This window comes from Lepisosteus platostomus, unplaced genomic scaffold (genome assembly GCF_059453375.1).
Source record: "Lepisosteus platostomus isolate fLepPlt1 unplaced genomic scaffold, fLepPlt1.hap1 Scaffold_63_H1, whole genome shotgun sequence".
In the NCBI taxonomy this organism is placed as follows: Eukaryota; Metazoa; Chordata; class Actinopteri; order Semionotiformes; family Lepisosteidae; genus Lepisosteus; species Lepisosteus platostomus.
The window spans coordinates 138,970-157,044 of record NW_028291678.1 but is presented as its reverse complement, the minus strand read 5'-3'; the positions used below and the strand labels follow the sequence as shown (position 1 = coordinate 157,044).

At 48.7% G+C, this 18,075-nt stretch overlaps 2 non-coding genes across 2 annotated transcripts; both read right to left on the bottom strand.

Annotated features, from left to right (window-relative positions):
• Positions 1 to 9,603: 9,603 nt before the first annotated feature.
• trnai-aau (transfer RNA isoleucine (anticodon AAU)) lies at positions 9,604 to 9,677 on the bottom strand. Its single transcript has one exon. It is a non-coding gene; the product is annotated as a tRNA-Ile (tRNA).
• Positions 9,678 to 10,231: 554 nt separating this feature from the next.
• trnag-gcc (transfer RNA glycine (anticodon GCC)) lies at positions 10,232 to 10,302 on the bottom strand. The gene has a single exon. It is a non-coding gene; the product is annotated as a tRNA-Gly (tRNA).
• Between the last annotated feature and the right edge of the window lie 7,773 nt (positions 10,303 to 18,075).

Sequence of the window (18,075 nt, the reverse complement as noted above, 5' to 3'; positions counted from 1 at the left end):
CTCCTGTCCATTTTTGAGTGTACAAATGTCCTTGCGATTTGCAAAGCTGCAACCCCACCTTACTCAGTGAGCGTCTCTGCTTTTCTCTCACATACAGTTGGGAGAAAAACTTTTGTAAACAGCCCTTCGGAATGATGTGGATTTCTGCATGAATGGCTCCTAACATGTGATCTTATCTTTATCATAATAAGTCATAATAATTAATAAAGAGAATCTGATTTAACAAACAACACACGCCCAACATTTGACATTGCTGTTTCTTTATTGAACAAATGGTTTAAACAATCAAGGTCATTGATGGAAAAAGTACGTGATCCTTTATATTAAGGAGCTAGTGGAACCTCCTTTATTGACAAAAACCTCAACCCCCACTTTCTGTAGCGGCTGGTCAGACCTGAGCAGCGGTTAGGAGGTATTTTGGCCTATTCCTCTATGCAAAACTGTTTCAGTTCATGTATATTTTTGGGATGTCTTGCGCTGAATGGCCTGCTTCAGATCACGCCACAGCACTTCAATGGGTTTGGGGTCAGGAATCTTACTTGGCCATCCCAAAATACGGAATTTCTTCTGTTTCAGCCACTCTGTTGTTGATGTACTCCTTTGTTTTTGTCATGTTGCATGACCCAGCGTCTTTCGAGTTTTAGATCACAGGCAGACACCCTGACATTCTGCTGTAGAATTTCCTGATACATCTTGGAATTCATCGGTCCCTCGATGATTGCAAGCCGTACAGCCTCCGCCGTGCTTCCCAGGTGGGATGAGGTTTTGGAGTTGGTATGCGGTGTTTTGTTATCTCCAAACATAACGCTGTGCACATTTACCAACAAGTTTAACTTTTGTCACGTCTGTCCACAGAACATTGTTCCAGGAGTTGCTGTGGAAGATCCATGTGGTCTTTAGCAAACTTGAGAGGGGCAGTGGTGGTTTTTTTTGGGGGGAGAGTAGTGGTTTCCTCCGTGGTGACCTCGCATGATCACCACTCCTGTTCAGATTTCTTCTTATGGTGGACTCATGAACACAGACGTAAGACAAAGTCAACCACCTGTTCGCTAGATCCCATCCCCACTCAGCTAGTCAAAGATTCCCTCGAAGGACTGGCAGGACCTATAATTAGTATGATGAATGCATCGCTTGCGTCAGGCGTTGTACCTGATCAATTTAAGGTAGCGGTTGTTAGACTGCTCCTTAAGAAGTCAAATTTGGATCCACAAGTTCTTAACAACTACAGGCCTGTCTCAAAGGTCCCATTTCAATCTAAAAGTCTTGAGAGAATAGTTGTTGCCCAACGTCAATCGTATCTGGATTCAAATAATATACTTGAGAAATTTCAGTCTGGTTTCTGAAACTGTATTAACAAGAGTCGTAAATGATATCCTCTTAGCTACTGATGCGGGGAATGCAACAGTGCTAGGTTGCAACAGTGCTAGGAAAGCAAACGTTAGGTTGCTTTTCTTCATGCTGCATCGTCGGCATGAGTGGAGCTTTTTAAACGTCTGTACTGACTGCACCCCATAAGAAATAGTTTGTCCCCGTTCAAAAGAGATTGGGCGATGTCCTACAGCGTTCACAAAGCAAACCTTTGACAGTTTGAAAAGAGGAATTTATTCTGCTTCCTGTGCGTGCAGTAGTTACAAAGTTGAACGTCTTTACACGATCTGCTGCAGTTTTCAGTGGGCGGGCTTTGTCAGATGGCTTGGAAAAACGCACTGTGTTTCGGCTCGGGAAACATCATGAGCAGTGTCCTGCATGTTTTCTGTGTATAGCTGCCTTTTAACGAATACAGAATTCATTAGAAATCATTGATTTCTCCAATTAACAAGGGTCCCTTAAAGGATGAGTCAAAGTAATGTCTAATCGGATTAGTTTCCTTAGAGCTGGTTCAGAGTTTGCTCAAGAGTTTACCTTTCACAGATGCGCAAAGAAGAATGTTGGGGGTGCATGCTCCAAGGCGCCTTACAGCTGTAGGGAGTGATTCGAGACAATTCTTGGCGTGTGCTCGTTATCATATACCGTACGCCCCGAGGTACAGTGCTAGGATGACGTACAATACCGCTTGGGGACGTAACGGCGTTATATGCAAGTGCGGGACGTGAGGGGTTTCGTTTGTTCATTTTGTTTTGCTCTGCTTTGCTTTGTTTTGCTTTCCATCGCGTTGGTAAGAGCGTAAATAAAAAGGCGAATCCTGCGTCTACCACTAATGTAAGAGCTATTTCAAGTGCGGCGTGGTGTGGCTTTTGAAATGCTTGTGGGCTTCTCTGCATTTCTTTTTTTGTGTGTAACAAAGTGGCATTTTCATGTCCGGACGGGGAGACTTTATCATTCCGACATGAAGCCACCCTTAAGTCCTCTGAGGCGTGTCTGTCTGCAAGGCTTGTATTTTGGAAATGTTTTTTTGAAACGGAGAACGACTTTGAAATAGGCCTCTGCCGGTGCTTCGCGATCCAGGTAAGATTGTAGCAAGAACGCAGCGGCAGCAGGGCTTGCTGTAGTCGTGGCTGAGTGGTTAAGGCGATGGGCTAAAAATCTGTCTTTTAACGCATACAGAATTCATTCGAAATCATTGATTTCTTCAATTAACAAGGGTCCCGTTTTGAACCTGCGAGAAGCATTCTTTCAATGTAACAGTTTTACTCCGGGGAAAGGCAGCATGATATTGAGAGTAGCTCAAGCTTTCAGCACCTGTATCGGACTGCGTGTATGCAGACACCGCTCAGAATCCCCTGTAAGATTCTCCTTCAATTCCGTTTTGCAGTCTTTCAAAAGGCTTTGCTTTGCTAGTCACAATCCAAGGCTCATGACAGCATTTGAAAACATTCACCACTACATTGGCTGGGAAATGAACCGGGGTTAACTGCTTGGAAGGCAGCTATGCTCACCACTATAACACTAACGCACGCCCACAGGAGGCCTGCAGGACACCACCAGAGAATGCTCACGATTTCGGAAGCTGTCTCCGGGACGTGCTGATTCCACACATCCTGAATAAATCATGATATTGTTAGTTGCTGTAGCTAGACGTTCAAATGAGTTTCATGGCCAGATGGACTGTTTCCTCCAGCGGTGTAGTATTGCAGTGAGACAGCACGATGCCTGCAAGACTATGTCACGCTAAACGCCACAGATTGTGTTTGTCCTTTCGTGTCAGTCGTCCTGCAGCCACGGGAAGTTGGACACAAACATGCTGCAATGCTTTCAAGACGTTAGGATTTGTTTGTGCAACATCCGAGAAGAGTACTTGTGGCTTGAATGTGAACTGTACGTGCCCGCCCCCTTTCCTCTGTAGTGCATGAGTTCCTCCGGGCATGCCCTTTGTCATTGTTCTGTCATCTTGTATTTAAAGGGTTGTATTTCTGCTGCTGAAAATAAGCTACGGTTTTCTCACAACGCCCTTTGTTCCCGACGGATCCCTTGTCTGTCATGAAATTCTTCAAAACCTCAAGCTAGAAGAAGAAGACGACAAATATGAAGTGTTACAGAAACGACATGCCATGAGACGATTGATAACGATTTCCATAGGATCCCCGCGGTTGCTTGGCTCATTTCCCTCTATTCCCCGTGCTGCAGTGGTAGGATGACGTAAATTCCTGCTTCGACACTTCCTTCCAGATAGAGGGTTCTGTCGGAGCATAGACATTAATTGCTCTCAACTGATTCAGATTCTGTACTCTGACGTGGGCAGCAGAGTGAACGTCTGCGACCAGGATCCGGCCCTGCACCACCGAGAAGGAGGAAACCAGTGTCATCTCTGGGTTTCCGAGGAGAATTCCCACTCCGGAAGAGTGGACCCCTCCTACGCTCCAGCATGATTCTCCCTTCGTCCATTCCCTGGTGAATGTCAGCTTGTCGCTTTCATCCTTCAGGTGGACCTCCTGTAAGAAACAAACTGAGAAAGACTTTGAGGCCAGATCATGAAAGACTCCCCGTCTTTTCACCGGGTCTCTCAGCCCTCTCACGTTAGTTGTTAGAAAGGTAAGTTTCACAGTCATGATTGAACAAGTGAAAGTTAAACCTCCTCTCTGTGCTTACAGTAGAAACTTGGGAGTCTACATCTGGGCACTGTTTAGCCTAGATGTAACTCCTCTCGTTCGGGTCCTGGGGGGAATATGCTGGGCTCCCTCCAGGTCTCGCTGGGGACTGAAAGGTAAACATGCTGGAGAGGTCCAGCCCTACCATCAGTCCGGGCTCCAGGGCGGCTTCGAAGTAATCCTCGTCTTCCTCGAGGATACTCTCCGCCACCGCTTCGGGAAGGCTCCTTTCTTCCCTTTCTCCAGGAGTTTCGGGGACCTCCAGTTGCTCCTGGGCCTCGGGGGAGGGGGGCTCCAATTCCTGGGCTGCCTCTTCCTGTTGTTCCTGGGCCTCGGGGGAGGGGGTTCCGACTTCCTGTGCTGCCTCTTCCTGTTGTCCCTGGGCCCCGGGGGAGGGGGTTACCTCTTCCTGGGCTGCCTCCTCCTGTTGTCCGTGGGACTCGGGGGAGGGGGGTTCCGTTTCCTGGGTTGTTCCTTGTCGTCTTTGGGCCTCGGGGGGGAGGGTTTCCATTTCCTGGGGCGCCTCCTCCGGTTGTTCCTGGGCCTCGAGGGAAGAAAGTTCCGTTTCCTCTAGGACAAGGAAACGGTTCTCCCTTACCACTCTTTTTTTCTGTCCTTCCGAAGGTGGATCCGCCCTGCCTCTCTTCTCCCGCTTTCGCTTTCCCTTCTTGCTGGGAGTTATCCAGTGCCCTTCCTCCGGTCGGCCATTTTGTCCATCTTCCTGGCGGCCATCTTGTGGCACCGGTGCGGCAGAGGGTGTGGCCTCGGCAGTTTCGGTTCTCTGCGTGGGAGGTTCTTTGTTCTTTGTTCTCACCTCTCTCCCTTTGTCTGGAGACCGGTTTCTGCCTGCCGGCTTCCACCACCTGCGCAAACGAACCTTGCTTACCTTGCATTGGCGAAGGAGGTGTCCCTCAGCGCCGCATCCGTCGCACTTTTTGGCTGCCCGGCAGGTTTTTGCCAGGTGCCTGTCTTCGTTGCAGTTGTGACATCTGACGATGTCACACGTGTTTGCCTTGTGGCCGGACTGTCTGCACTTCTTGCAGAAATCCGGCATCCTGGGGTAGTAAAGGTACCCCCTGTCGGCTCCGATGTTGAAGCAAGCCGGGGGGTGCTGGAAACCGTCGACGCCCTCTGGGTCCTCTTTCAGGAGGACTGGGTACAGGCGTTTGCCGTACCAGACGCTGTCGTCCCTGATCTCTGTCGGTTTTCCCACCACAGTTACATACCTCCCTAGGTACGCTGTTACCCATTCCGTTGGTACGCAGGGGTTGTATGTGTGAACTGTGATGGTCCTCTGATTCGTCTTCCTCATAGGCTCAGGCCTGAAATCAGAGAAACCGGGGTGCTTACCTTTTTCCCTGATCAGTCTCGTTGCCTTTTCATACGAGGCGTCCGTGGCCATGTAGGCCTCTATGTATCTCTCTGCCTTGTTGTCCTGGAGGCAGTAGAGATCTCCGGCCACCAACTGCAGGATCCCTCGCAGGAAGGTCATAAAGAAGGATTTCGCAGTCGGCATCGTCTCGTGTGCTTGGTCCAGTGGAACCGGATCAGTGTCCTCTGCCATCTGGGAGGGAGAAAAAGGGAAAAGTTGTTTGCTGACCTGGCCAGCTGCTGCACCACCAACAGACAGGTGGTGCTCGGCGGGGACTTCAACGTCAACCGGGAGAAGGGGAGCGACGCTAGCTCGGCAGAGCTGGAGTCGCTACTCAAGCAGTTCTCCCTGGTAGACGGCTTCAGACGGTGCCGCCATAACGACGCCGGAACGACTTGGAAAAACTCCCGGGGAGTGTGCAGCCGCCTGGACTACATCTTCCTGCACACGACCTGCTCCCTGGAGTCGGCGACGGTGTCCCCGGCGTGGTATTCCGACCACGAGCGCTTGACGGTGGTGGCTAACACCAGGCTGCCGGCATTCGGTCGTGGGTACTGGAAGCTGAACTGGGAGATACTGGAGGAAGACGACTTCAGGGCACTATTCCGGAAAGACTACGCGAGCTGGGTCAATCTGAGAGACGGCTACAGCTCCGTGGTGGAATGGTGGGAGTCAGTGAAGGACAGGACCCGAACCCTGGCGCAGACGTACTGCAGACGGAAGGCGGCCGGGGAGAGGAAGGAAGCTGCACGACTCCAGAGACAACTCGAGGAGGAGTACAGCTCGGCTAACGGGGGAGGAGCCTTCAATTCAGCCCGGGCACGGGACCTGAAGGAGAGGCTCCGCAAACTGCACACCGAGAAAGCCAAGCCTTTCCTGGTCAAGGCACAAAGGGAGCATTATGAAAATAATGAAACCTGTTCCTCCTATTTCTTCAATCAGGTCCGAGGAGCCCAGAAAAAGAGGGTGATCCACAGCCCAAGACGGGGAGATGGAGAGGAAGTGCTGGACGAGAGCGACAAAGTAGAAGCGGCCACCGCTTTCTACACGGAGCTCTTTTCAGAAAAGCAGATGGAGGTGGAGGCAGGCGATGCTTTTCTGGAGGGGCTGAAGGCACGAGTACCGGAGAAGGTGAGGGAGGACTTGGAGGGTCCGATCACGGCCGAGGAGCTGAAGGCGGCGCTCTTGTCCATGGAGAATGGCAAGGTGCCGGGGCCGAACGGACTCCCCAAGGAATCCTACACCTGCTTCTGGGACACCCTGGCGGCAGATCTGGTGGAAGTGGCGCAGGAGATCTTCCGCCGGGGGAAACTCGGAGACACCATGAGGGAGGGTGTCATCTCCCTGCTCTTCAAGGGAGGAGACGCCGCCGACCTCAAAAACTGGAGGCCGATCACGATGCTCTGAGTGGACGTAAAGATCCTGTCCAAGCTCCTGACCGGCAGACTGAGAACCGCCCTCCCCCACATCATCCACAGCGACCAGACGTGTGGGGTGGAGGGGTGATCCGTCAGCTGGAACCTCCAGCTGACCAGAGACGCCATCGCCTGGGCCGAGGACCGGAACGTGCCCATGATGGTGGTCAGCCTGGACCAGGAGAAAGCTTTCGACAGAGTGAACCACAGCTATCTGTTCAGGGTGCTGGAATGCTTCAGTTTCGGAGAGAGTTTCAGCCGCTGGATTCAGATTCTGTACTCTGACGTGGGCAGCAGAGTGAACGTGAACTGAAACCTGGGGGATTTCATTCCCCAGGAATCCGGATTAAGACAGGGCTGCCCCCTTTCACCCCTTCTCTATGTTCTCTTCACAGAGCCCTTAGCAGAGGCGGTGAGACGGGACCCTGTCATCGACGGCCTGGAGATACCGGGAGGCGCGGGGGGAACCCTGAAGATCTCCCAGTACGCCGACGACACGACGCTGTTCGTGAGGTCGGACAGGGGGTTGAGGAGGGCCCTGCAGGTCATGGAGCAATACTCCAGAGCCTCTGGGTCGAAGCTCAACCGCCAAAAGAGCAAACTGAAGTTCTTCGGGCCCTGGAAGCACAGGACGACGGCGCCGGAGAGTCTCGAGCTCTGCACGGAGCCCCTCAGAATACTAAGGGTTTCCTTCCAGAGCCAGGACAACGAGACAAACAACTGGACCGAGAGGATCGCCAGGGTGAACGCGAAGCTGGGTCTGTGGAAAACGCGGTCGCTGTCCTACACAGGGAAAGTGATGGTGTTGAAAGCAGACGTCCTGCCGGCTTCCCCTTGCTCCCCCTTGCAACTCGCAACTGAAAACCCACTGAAGCTAAGCAGGTGTGAGCCAGGTCAGTACCCGGATGAGGGTGAGCTACAGGGAAAAACAAAGCTTCCAGCTGGAAGCGGTGTTAATGGTGCCGGCGGAGGGGCGCTCACCCTGAGGTCAGTGCGGGTCCCAATGCCCCAGCATAATGACGGAGACGCTGTGTTGTAAAAGGGCGCTGTCTTTTGGATGAGATGTAAAACCGAGGTCACAGCGCTCTGTGGTCATTAAAAATGACCACCAAAACCTTTGACAAAAGCTCTTGGTAACTGATGGTCTTCAATAATGCTTCTCCTTTAGGTACATTTTAAATCAGCTGGAAAATGCTGTGAAATGGGGGGGCACTTCAGGCCAGTGTAGGATTTGGGTTACAAGAACCATGAAACTGCACGAGAAAGCCCGTACACTGAATTACACGGCTTTCTATTCAAAGGAGGGCAAAAGAAATGCCCTGAGTTCGATTTTTTGCAGCACAGAGAGGACAACTGTTGTGAGGCGGGTTAGCTCAGTTGGTTAGAGCGTGGTATTAATAACACCAAGGTTGTGGGTTTGAGCCCCGTATGGGTTAAGTCTTTTTCTCCTCTCTTACCAAAGCTGTTAGGTTCCTTTCCGTGGTGAGATGGGTTGTCATGCAACGCTGCCACATAGTGCCAACAGACAAGAGTGTTGCGGGAGAAGAGAAAAGTGTTTGAAGATTTAAGAGTGTCTTAGGTGGAGCCAAAATCAAGTGTCACAAATACAAGTGGGAGGATTTCCAATGTTTAATATGGTAAAAATAAGCGGAAGTTATCTGCCGGTCCGGCACAGTCTGCCATGCTTTTGTCATATACTGTAAAGTGGTGTCGAACTGGGTGTCGAACTGGAGCCTCACCATTTGCATATGTGAGGCTCCAGTTATACATCGAGTGTCACATTAAATGACAAAAATGAAGAGAGTTAAAGCAGCTGGAGAGGTTTTCTTACAACTTTTGAGCTGACACAGTTTTGGAAAATGTTTCCTTCACGCTGCACTGTACCACATAGGCAGCCAAGAGTCTCCAAAACAAAACAGAATTGATAGTCATATAATGTCCATTAACCCCGGTTTTAAACACAGCATCATGTCTGCCATCATAAGAACATGAGTCCAATATTTTTGAATATAGTCAGAATGACTTCTAACCTTACCTGTGGTGTCTTTAATCCCTATTGCTCAATGCATGGTGTATGTACTGCATACATGTGTCTTGAGAATGAGGAATGGGCCCCTGAGACAGTCATTTGCCTGTTTCACAAATGATCGTATTTTACTAGAGATTCTGTTTGGGATTAAGATGTGCATTCGGACAGCAATCCCTTTCAAGAAATGATACGTTCTGGATGAGGTCAAAGGTGCTGGAACACTGTATTTAGGATGTGTTTGCAGTGATTGTGTGTCTCCTGCTTCAACGCAGTGATAGATAGATGTGCTCCTGTAATTTATTGGTACAAGCCCAGGGCAGTAAGCAGTCTGAGGATTTATTTCCAGACGGCATAGAGCAGTGAAGCAGTGAAGTAGTGCAACACACTGGATCATTATATTATTTGAATCTATTCTACTTAAATTATTACATTATACACAACTTGAGTTCATTTTAAAAATTAAAGGGTAATGAAAGGAATGCATATTCATGAGGAAGATTATACAGATATGCATGTGATAATCTTCCTTTTATCATGTAGATAACTTCCGCTTATTTTTACCATATTAAACATTGGAAATCCTCCCACTTGCATTTGTGACACTTGATTTTGGCTCCACCTAAGACACTCTTAAATCTTCAAACACTTTTCTCTTCTCCCGCAACACTCTTGTCTGTCGGCACTATGTGGCAGTGTTGCATGACAACCCCTCTCACCACGGAAAGGAACCTAACAGCTTTGGTAAGAGAGGAGAAGAGAACCTGGCCCGTACAGGGCTCGAACCCGCGACCTTGGCGTTATTAGCACCACGCTCTAACCAACTGAGCTAACCAGCCTCACGACTGTGCGCCTCTCTGTGCTGCAAAAAATCGAACTCAGGGAATTTCTTTTGTCCATTGAATAGAAAGCCGTGTAATTCAGTGTACGGGCTTTCTCGTGCAGTTTCATGGTTCTTGTAACCCAAATCCTACACTGGCCTGAAGTGCCCCCCCATTTCACAGCATTTTTCAGCTGATTTAAAATGTACCTAAAGGAGAAGCATTATTGAAGACCATCAATTACCAAGAGCTTTTGTCAAAGGTTTTGGTGGTCATTTTGAATGACCACAGAGCGCTGTGACCTCGGTTTTACATCTCATCCAAAAGACAGCACCCTTTTACAACACAGCATCTCCGTCACTATACTGGGGCATTGGGACCTGCACAGACCTCAGGGTGAACGCCCCCCAGCCGGCACCATTAACACCGCTTCCAGCTGGAAGCTTTGTTTTTCCCTGTAGCTCACCCTAATCCGGGTACTGACCTGGCTCACACCTGCTTAGCTTCAGTGGGTTTTCAGTTGCGAGTTGCAAGGGGATGCAAGTGATGGAGCCGCTCGCTGCAAAAGCCACTGCATTGGCCGGGAATCGAACCCGAGCCTCCCGCGTGGCAGGCGAGAATTCTACCACTGAACCACCAATGCTCAGTGCCTGGGCCTTCAAAAAAGACGCTTTTTTGGTGCTCTGTGCAAAACGCGTCGACGACTGCTTCCAGCTGCAAAATGCCATTCGCGGACGCTGAAGAATTTATTTCCAAGGCAGCGGGTACAAGCGATTGGGCGTTTTAAAACCACCAGGAACAGCAAAGAGGCGCGCTTCTTTGCTTGCGCCAGAACACCGACGGGAGGCAGACAACGTAGTCGGCAGGATTCGAACCAACACGGGGAGACCCCAATGGATTTCTAGTCCATCGCCTCAACCACTCGGCCACGACTACAGCAAGCCCTGCCGCCGCTGCGTTCTTGCTACAATCTTACCTGGATCCCGAGGCGCCGGCGGAAGCCTATTTCAAAGTCGTTCTCCGTTTCAAAAAAACATTTCCAAAATACAAGCCTTGCAGACAGACACGCCTCAGAGGACTTAAGGGTGACTTCATGTCGGAATGATAAAGTCTCCCCGTCCGGACATGAAAATGCCACTTTGTTACACACAAAAAAAGAATCAACAACAGAGAAATGCCCACAAGCATTTGAAAAGTCGCACCACGTCGCACTTGAAATAGCTCTTACATTAGTGGTAGACGCAGGAATCGCCTTTTTATTTACGCTCTTACCAACGCGATGGAAAGCAAAACAAAGCAAAGCAGAGCAAAACAAAACGAACAAACGAAAACCCTCACGTCGCGCACTTGCATATAACGCCGTTACGTGCCCAAGCTGTATTGTACGTCATCCTAGCACTGCACCCCAGGGCGTACGGTATATGGGAACGAGCACACGCCACGAATCGTCTCGAATCACTCCCTACAGCTGTAAGGCGCCTTGAAGCGTGCACCCCCAACATTCTTCTTTGCGCATCTGTGAAAGGTAAACTCTTGAGCAAACTCTGAACCAGCTCTAAGGAAACTAATCTGATTAGACGTTACTTTGACTCATCTTTTTACGCTCAGTGCTGGATTGCTCAAACTCCAGCTAGGGTTAGGGTTAGCATTCCCACGCTACTTAGACACTTTGTTTACGCTCAGTGCTGGATTTTGGGAACTTCAGGAAGAGTGGGAATTTTCTCCTATCTGTCCATTCTGTTTTGTTTTGGAGACTCTTGGCTGCCTATGTTGTACAGTGCAGCGTGAAGGAAACATTTTCCAAAACTGTGTCAGCTCAAAAGTTGTAAGAAAACCTCTCCAGCTGCTTTAACTCTCTTCATTTTTGTCATTTAATGTGACACTCAATGTATAACTGGAGCCTCACATATGCAAATAGTGAGGCTCCAGTTCGACACCCAGTTCGACACCACTTTACAGTAAATGACAAAAGCATGGCAGACTGTGCCGGACCAGCAGATAACTTCCACTTATTTTTACCATATTAAACATTGGAAATCCAACCACTTGCATTTGTGACACTTGATTTTGGCTCCACCTAAGACACTCTTAAATCTCAAACACATTTTTCTTCTCCTGCAACACCCTTGTCTGTTGGCACTATGTGGCAGTGTTGCATGACAACCCATCTCACCATGGAAAGGAACCTAACAGCTTTGGTAAGAGGGGAGAAAGGGACCTGGCCCATACGGGGCTCGAACCCACGACCTTGGCATTATTAACACCACAATCTAACCAACTGAGCTAACCGGCCTCACGACAGTGGTCCTCTCTGTGCTGCAAAAAATCGAACTCAGGGAATTTCTTTTGTCCTCCTTTGAATAGAAAGCCGTGTAATTCAGTGTACGGGCTTACTTATAGAAAGTCTCTCGATTGTAAAACAAGTGTAAAAAACAAAACAAAGTGCAAACAGTGCATCAAGACAATGTACAAACAAACAATAGACAATGTGCAAGTAAACATGTAGACAGTTTGAATGTAAACAATACAGACGTGTAAACAATGACTGGAGATGTGCAATAGATAAGAAATCATAAAGAGGTAGATGGTGATGGTGTAGGTGTGGCCTGAGGGAGATGGCTAAATGTGTTCGCCAGTCTCACGGCTTGTTGTTAGAAACTATTGAAGAATCTAGTGGTAAGTGTCCGTATGCTCTTATATCTCTTGCTTGAGGGCAGTGGGGTGAAGAGCTCATGCCCGGGATGGTGACTGTCCTCTGTGATGGCCAGAATTCTACCACGACAGCGGTCCTCATAGAGCTGTTTAATCTCGGTGAGACCGCAGCCGATGATCTTCTGGGCCACATTCTCTGCAGTGCCTTTCTTTCTCGCGAAGAGGTGTTGCCATACCACACGGTGATCCTGTTGGTGAGGACGCTATCGATAGTGCAGCGGTAGAAGTTCACCAACACATGTATTGGCATCCCCCATCACTTGAGGCACCTCAAGAAATAAAAGCGCTGCTGAGCCTTCTTCATGATAGAGTCAGTGTTCACAGTCCAGGTTAGATCTTTAGAGATGTGAATTCCCAAAAACCTAAAGCTGGTGACTGTTTCCACTTCCGTTCCATCAATACTGAGTGGGCTGTGAGTGTATGGCCTGTGTCTCCGAAAGTCCACTATTAGCTCTTTGGTTTTCTTTATGTTCAAGTCCAGGTTATTGCTATGACACCACCTAAGCAGCTGTATAACTTCATCCCTGTAAGTGGACTCGTCATCATCACTGATCAGTCCTATTATAGTGGTGTCATCGGCAAACTTAATGATGCGGTTGTTGCTTTGTCTTGCCGTGCAGTCGTGAGTAAATAGGGAGTACAACCTTGGACTCAGACAGCAGCCTTGTGGGGTTCCAGTGCTCAGGGTGAGTGGTGTTGATGTTTTATTGCCTATCCGCACCACCTGTGGTCTCTCGATAAGAAAGTCCAGCAGCCAGTTGCAGACAAAATTGCACAGACCAGATTTCGAGTCCATCGCCTTAACCACTCGGCCACGACTACAGCGAGCTCGCCGCCGCCGCATTCCTCCTATAATCTAACACGGAGTGCAAGGTGGCTGCGGAAACTTTTTCAAAGTCGCTCTCTGTTAAAAAAAAATAAATACCTTTGACAAAATATGTGCCGGCAGATAGACACGCCTCAGAGGGTTTAAGGCTGGCTTCACGTTCAGATGATAAAGTCTCCCCGTCCAGATGTCAAAATGCAACTTTGGCAGACAGAACAAACATCAACAAACCACAAATGTGGACAAGGATTTTACAAGCTGCACCACACTGCACTTTCAAAAGCATTTACATTCGTTTTAGACGCAGGAATTGCCTTTGATTTGCGCGCTTACGAACGCCATAGAAAACGAAACAAATCTAAAGCCCTCAGCTCTTGCACTTGATTATAATGCCATTACGTGTCGAAGCAATAATTTACGTCATCCTACCACTGCAACACGGGGAATAGAGGGAAATGAGCACACGCTACGAATTGTCTCAATCACTCCCTAGAGTCGTAAGGTGCATTGAAGGGTGCACCCCATCATTAATCGTTGCGACTCTGTGAAAGGAAAGCTCTTGAGCAGTCTTTGAAACAGCTCGGATGAAACACTTGATTGCTTCCATGTGCATCTGGAGCTCATTTCTTATTTTCACTTCACGCCGCCCAAAGCATTTCTAAAACAGAAGATTCGCGTTTGGGAATGCGCCCTGCCCTACAAATAAAACAGGTCTACGGGTCTGAAACCTGCTCCACCGAAAACAGCTCTGTTGCGCTTTTGATCAAAGGGAGATTCGCTGTTCTTACTTTTGGATGAGAAAACACCCAAAGGGGCTTTTTGGAGCTGGATTCCAACCAGCATCCTAAAGTTTCGGTATCCTTTACAGTCCTCTGTTCAGTCGACAAGGGACAGAAGGGGGCAGCTTTCCTCACACATACAGTGCAATGTACTGTAGTGTTCCTGTTCATTGAATTCGCAATTCTGCATCAGACCTCTAACTCGTTTCCTTAGCTTGGATTTAAGCCACGAAGCAGGCTTCTACTGTATAAACGTCTAGAGGAATCCCAAACTATTTGAGAGGCCATCATCCCAGGGGGAACTGACAAAGTCTATCCCTAAACACCTAGCGCAGTCTCTCGAGAGACTGTCAAAAAACGCTTTCTCCATTTGCGTTGCAAGTAAGTGAAAACGCGGTCTCAACCCAGAGCCACTTGGCAGCAGCAGAACGTAAACACTGTTACTGCTCAAAACCGACGTTAGCCTACTATATCATGTTCAGCCACCGCTAGAAAATCTATGGCTCTAGTACCGGAGCAAACGACAGGAGGGCCAACATCAGACGGGCACACGTGTCAGACATGGAGAGCAACAAGGATGGGATTCAAACCCATGTATGCAGAGCACAATGAAATAGCAGTCCATCGCCTTAACCACTCGGCCACCTCGTCGAGGAAACTGGGCTGTCCAGACACGGGTTGGCACGCTCCAGATGATCTTTTTCTTTTTTTTCCCTCGTACTCGAGGGTCCTTTTCCTGTTCCACATGCGATTTCAACATTTTCCTTGGGAGATGTCAAGCCAGCAAGCCACTGCTGTGGTTCAGTGGCCAGTGTGGAGTTCAGTGGCCCTGTTGTACACAGAAAGCACATTGAGCTCCTTGGACATGAAAAGTTCCAGATAAAAGCCATTTGTCATCCTTTCTCTTGGTGTCGATGTTGCTATTGTATGTAAAGGTGGCAACTTGCTCAGTGAGCAGGCGGAGCACACACCGAATGCAGATGTGTCTGAGTGGTGTGTCCAAGTGGCTGCAAAAGGACAGCACTCCCGGGGCGCCGTGGCTTAGTTGGTTAAAGCGCCTGCCTAGTAAACAGGAGATCCTGGGTCCGAATCCCAGCGGTGCCTTTTTTTGTTCTGTCTTCTCGAACAGAACTGGTCATTATGGACAACCGCCTACTGCTAGACTTAATTAAATGCAAGTATTCATTTCCTATCTTTAACGCGACTTGTTTTTCTTAAAATGGATGCAACTTGCAAAACATGAAATACAAACCTTGCTAATCAGCGCTAGCGGCTGGCAAAAAAAAAAGAAGTCAGCAATGTTTTTTTCTTTAACCTTAACCCTGCTAATGGAGAAGAGTTAAACGACCGAGTCTATGCAGCTTAAACGGTGCGCACGTCGGGTTCTTAGCTGAAAGGGTGGTAAATCACGCTAACCCTAGTCCTTAATCTTTTAAAGAGGATACAAAATTGAACCTAGTCGCCACATCCTGTTCAATGATAAAAAGGTAACATCTATCCTCGCTCCAGAGTAAATCTCACGTTGAGGGCATATTTTTTTTTCACTTTACCGTGAGTCGGGCTCGGCTGCACAGAGGAGAGAGCAGAGCAATGAGGTCACGGGGACAGGGGAGTCACACGCTGGCAGTTTGAATACGCGGAAGATCACTGAGGGATCCACAGTATATGGACCCTCCGTGCGCCATCAGTCCGTTCTTAAAAATGTGTCCTTCCGAGCCACATAAATTGCACTTTGGCAGCATTGAACAGTCAGAGGCTAAATGTCCCTGTTTGCCACAGGTCTTGCAGCATTTCACAGTGCAGGACGATGCCTGCATCATGGTAGAAAGAAACAAGCTTGTTACGTCTCAAAAGAAATGTCTTTAGCTCTTTCAGCGTTATGCAGAGAACAGCGTCTGTCGAGATCACTTTTGAGTCAGCGCGAAACGCCGTGTGCTGTCAGTTTGATTTCATATTGCTCGTAGCGGCGCCCGGCTTTTGTCTGTCAAACGTTAGGTTGCGCTTCTTCATGCTGCATCGTCGGCATGAGTGGAGCTTTTTAAACGTCTGTACTTACTGCGCCCCATAAGAAATCGTTTGTCCCCGTTCAAAAGAGATTGTGCGATGTCCTGCAGCGTTCGCAAAGCAAACCTTTGACATTTTGAAAAGAGGAATTTATTCTGCTTCCTGTGCGTGCAGTAGTTACAAACTTGAACGTCTTTACACGATCTGCTGCAGTTTTCAGTGGGCGGGCTTTGTCAGATGGCTTGGAAAAACGCACTGTGTTTCGGCTCGGGAAACATCATGAGTAGTGTCCTGCATGTTTTCTGTGTATAGCTGTCTTTTAACGCATACAGAATTCATTCGAGATCATTGATTTCTCCAATTAACAAGGGGCCCTTAAAGGATGAGTCAAAGTAACGTCTAATCGGATTAGTTTCCTTAGAGTTGGTTCACAGTTTGCTCAAGAGTTTACCTTTCACAGATGCGCAAGGAAGAATGTTGGGGGTGTATGCTTCAAGGCGCCTTACAGCTGTAGGGAGTGATTCGAGACGATTCGTGGCGTGTGCTCGGTCCCATATACCGTACGCCCCGGGGTGCAGTGCTAGGATGATGTACAATACCGCTTGGGCACGTAACACCGTTATATGCAAGTGCGGGAAGTGAGGGTTTTCGTTTGTTCGTTTTGTTTTGCTCTGCTTTCTTTGTTTTGCTTTCCATCGCGTTGGTAAGAGCGTAAATAAAAAGGCGATTCCTGCGTCTACCACTAATGTAAGAGCTATTTCAAGTGCGACGTGGTGCGGCTTTTCAAATGCTTGTGGGCATTTCTCTGTTGTTGATTCTTTTTTTGTGTGTAACAGAGTGGCATTTTCATGTCCGGACGGGGAGACTTTATCATTCCGACATGAAGCCACCCTTAAGTGCTCTGAGGCGTGTCTGTCTGCAAGGCTTGTATTTTGGAAATGTTTTTTTGAAACGGAGAACGTCTTTGAAATAGGCTTCCGCCGGCGCCTCGCGATCCAGGTAAGATTGTAGCAAGAACGCAGCGGCGGCGGGGCTTGCTGTAGTCGTGGCCGAGTGCTTAGGGCGATGGACTAGAAATGCATTGGGGTCTCCCCCCGCAGGTTCGAATCCTGCCAACTACGTTGTCCACCTCCTGTTGCTGTGTTCCGGCGCAAGCAAAGAAGCGCTGTTCCTGGTGGTTTTAAAACGCCAAATCGCTTGTACCCGCTCCCTAGGAATTAAGTTCTAAAGCGTCCGCGAATGGCATTTTGTAGCTGGAAGCAGATGTCGACGATTTTTGCACAGAGCACCAAAAAAGCGTCTTTTTTGAAGGCCCAGGCACTGAGCATTGGTGGTTCAGTGGTAGAATTCTCGCCTGCCACACGGGAGGCTCGGGTTCGATTCCTGGCCAATGCTTCCATCCTCTTGCAACTCGCAACTGAAAACCCACTGAAGCTAAGCAGGTGTGAACCAGGTCAGTACCTGGATGAGGGTGAGCTACAGGGAAAAACAAAGCTTCCAGCTGGAAGCGGTGTTAATGGTGCCGGCGGGGGGGCGCTCACCCTGAGGTCTGTGCGGGTCCCAATGCCCCAGCATAGTGACGGAGACGCTGTGTTGTAAAAGGGCGCTGTCTCTTGGATGAGATGTAAAACCGAGGTCACAGCGCTCTGTGGTCATTAAAAATGACCACCAAAACCTTTGACAAAAGCTCTTGGTAATTGATGGTCTTCAATAATGCTTCTCCTTTAGGTACATTTTAAATCAGCTGAAAAATGCTGTGAAATGGGGGGTCACTTCACGCCAGTGTAGGATTTGGGTTACAAGAACTATAAAACTGCACGAGAAAGCCCGTACACTGAATTACACGGCTTTCAATTCAAAGGAGGGCAAAAGAAATTCCCTGAGTTCGATTTTTTGCAGCACAGAGAGGATTGCTGTCGTGAGGCTGGTTAGCTCAGTTGGTTAGAGCTAATAACACCAAGGTTGTGGGTTCGAGTCCCGTACGGGCCAGGTCCTTTTCTCCTCTCTTACAAAAGCTGTTAGGTTCCTTTCCGTGGTGAGATGGGTTGTCATGCAACGCTGCTACATAGTGCCGACAGACAATTAAATGACAAAA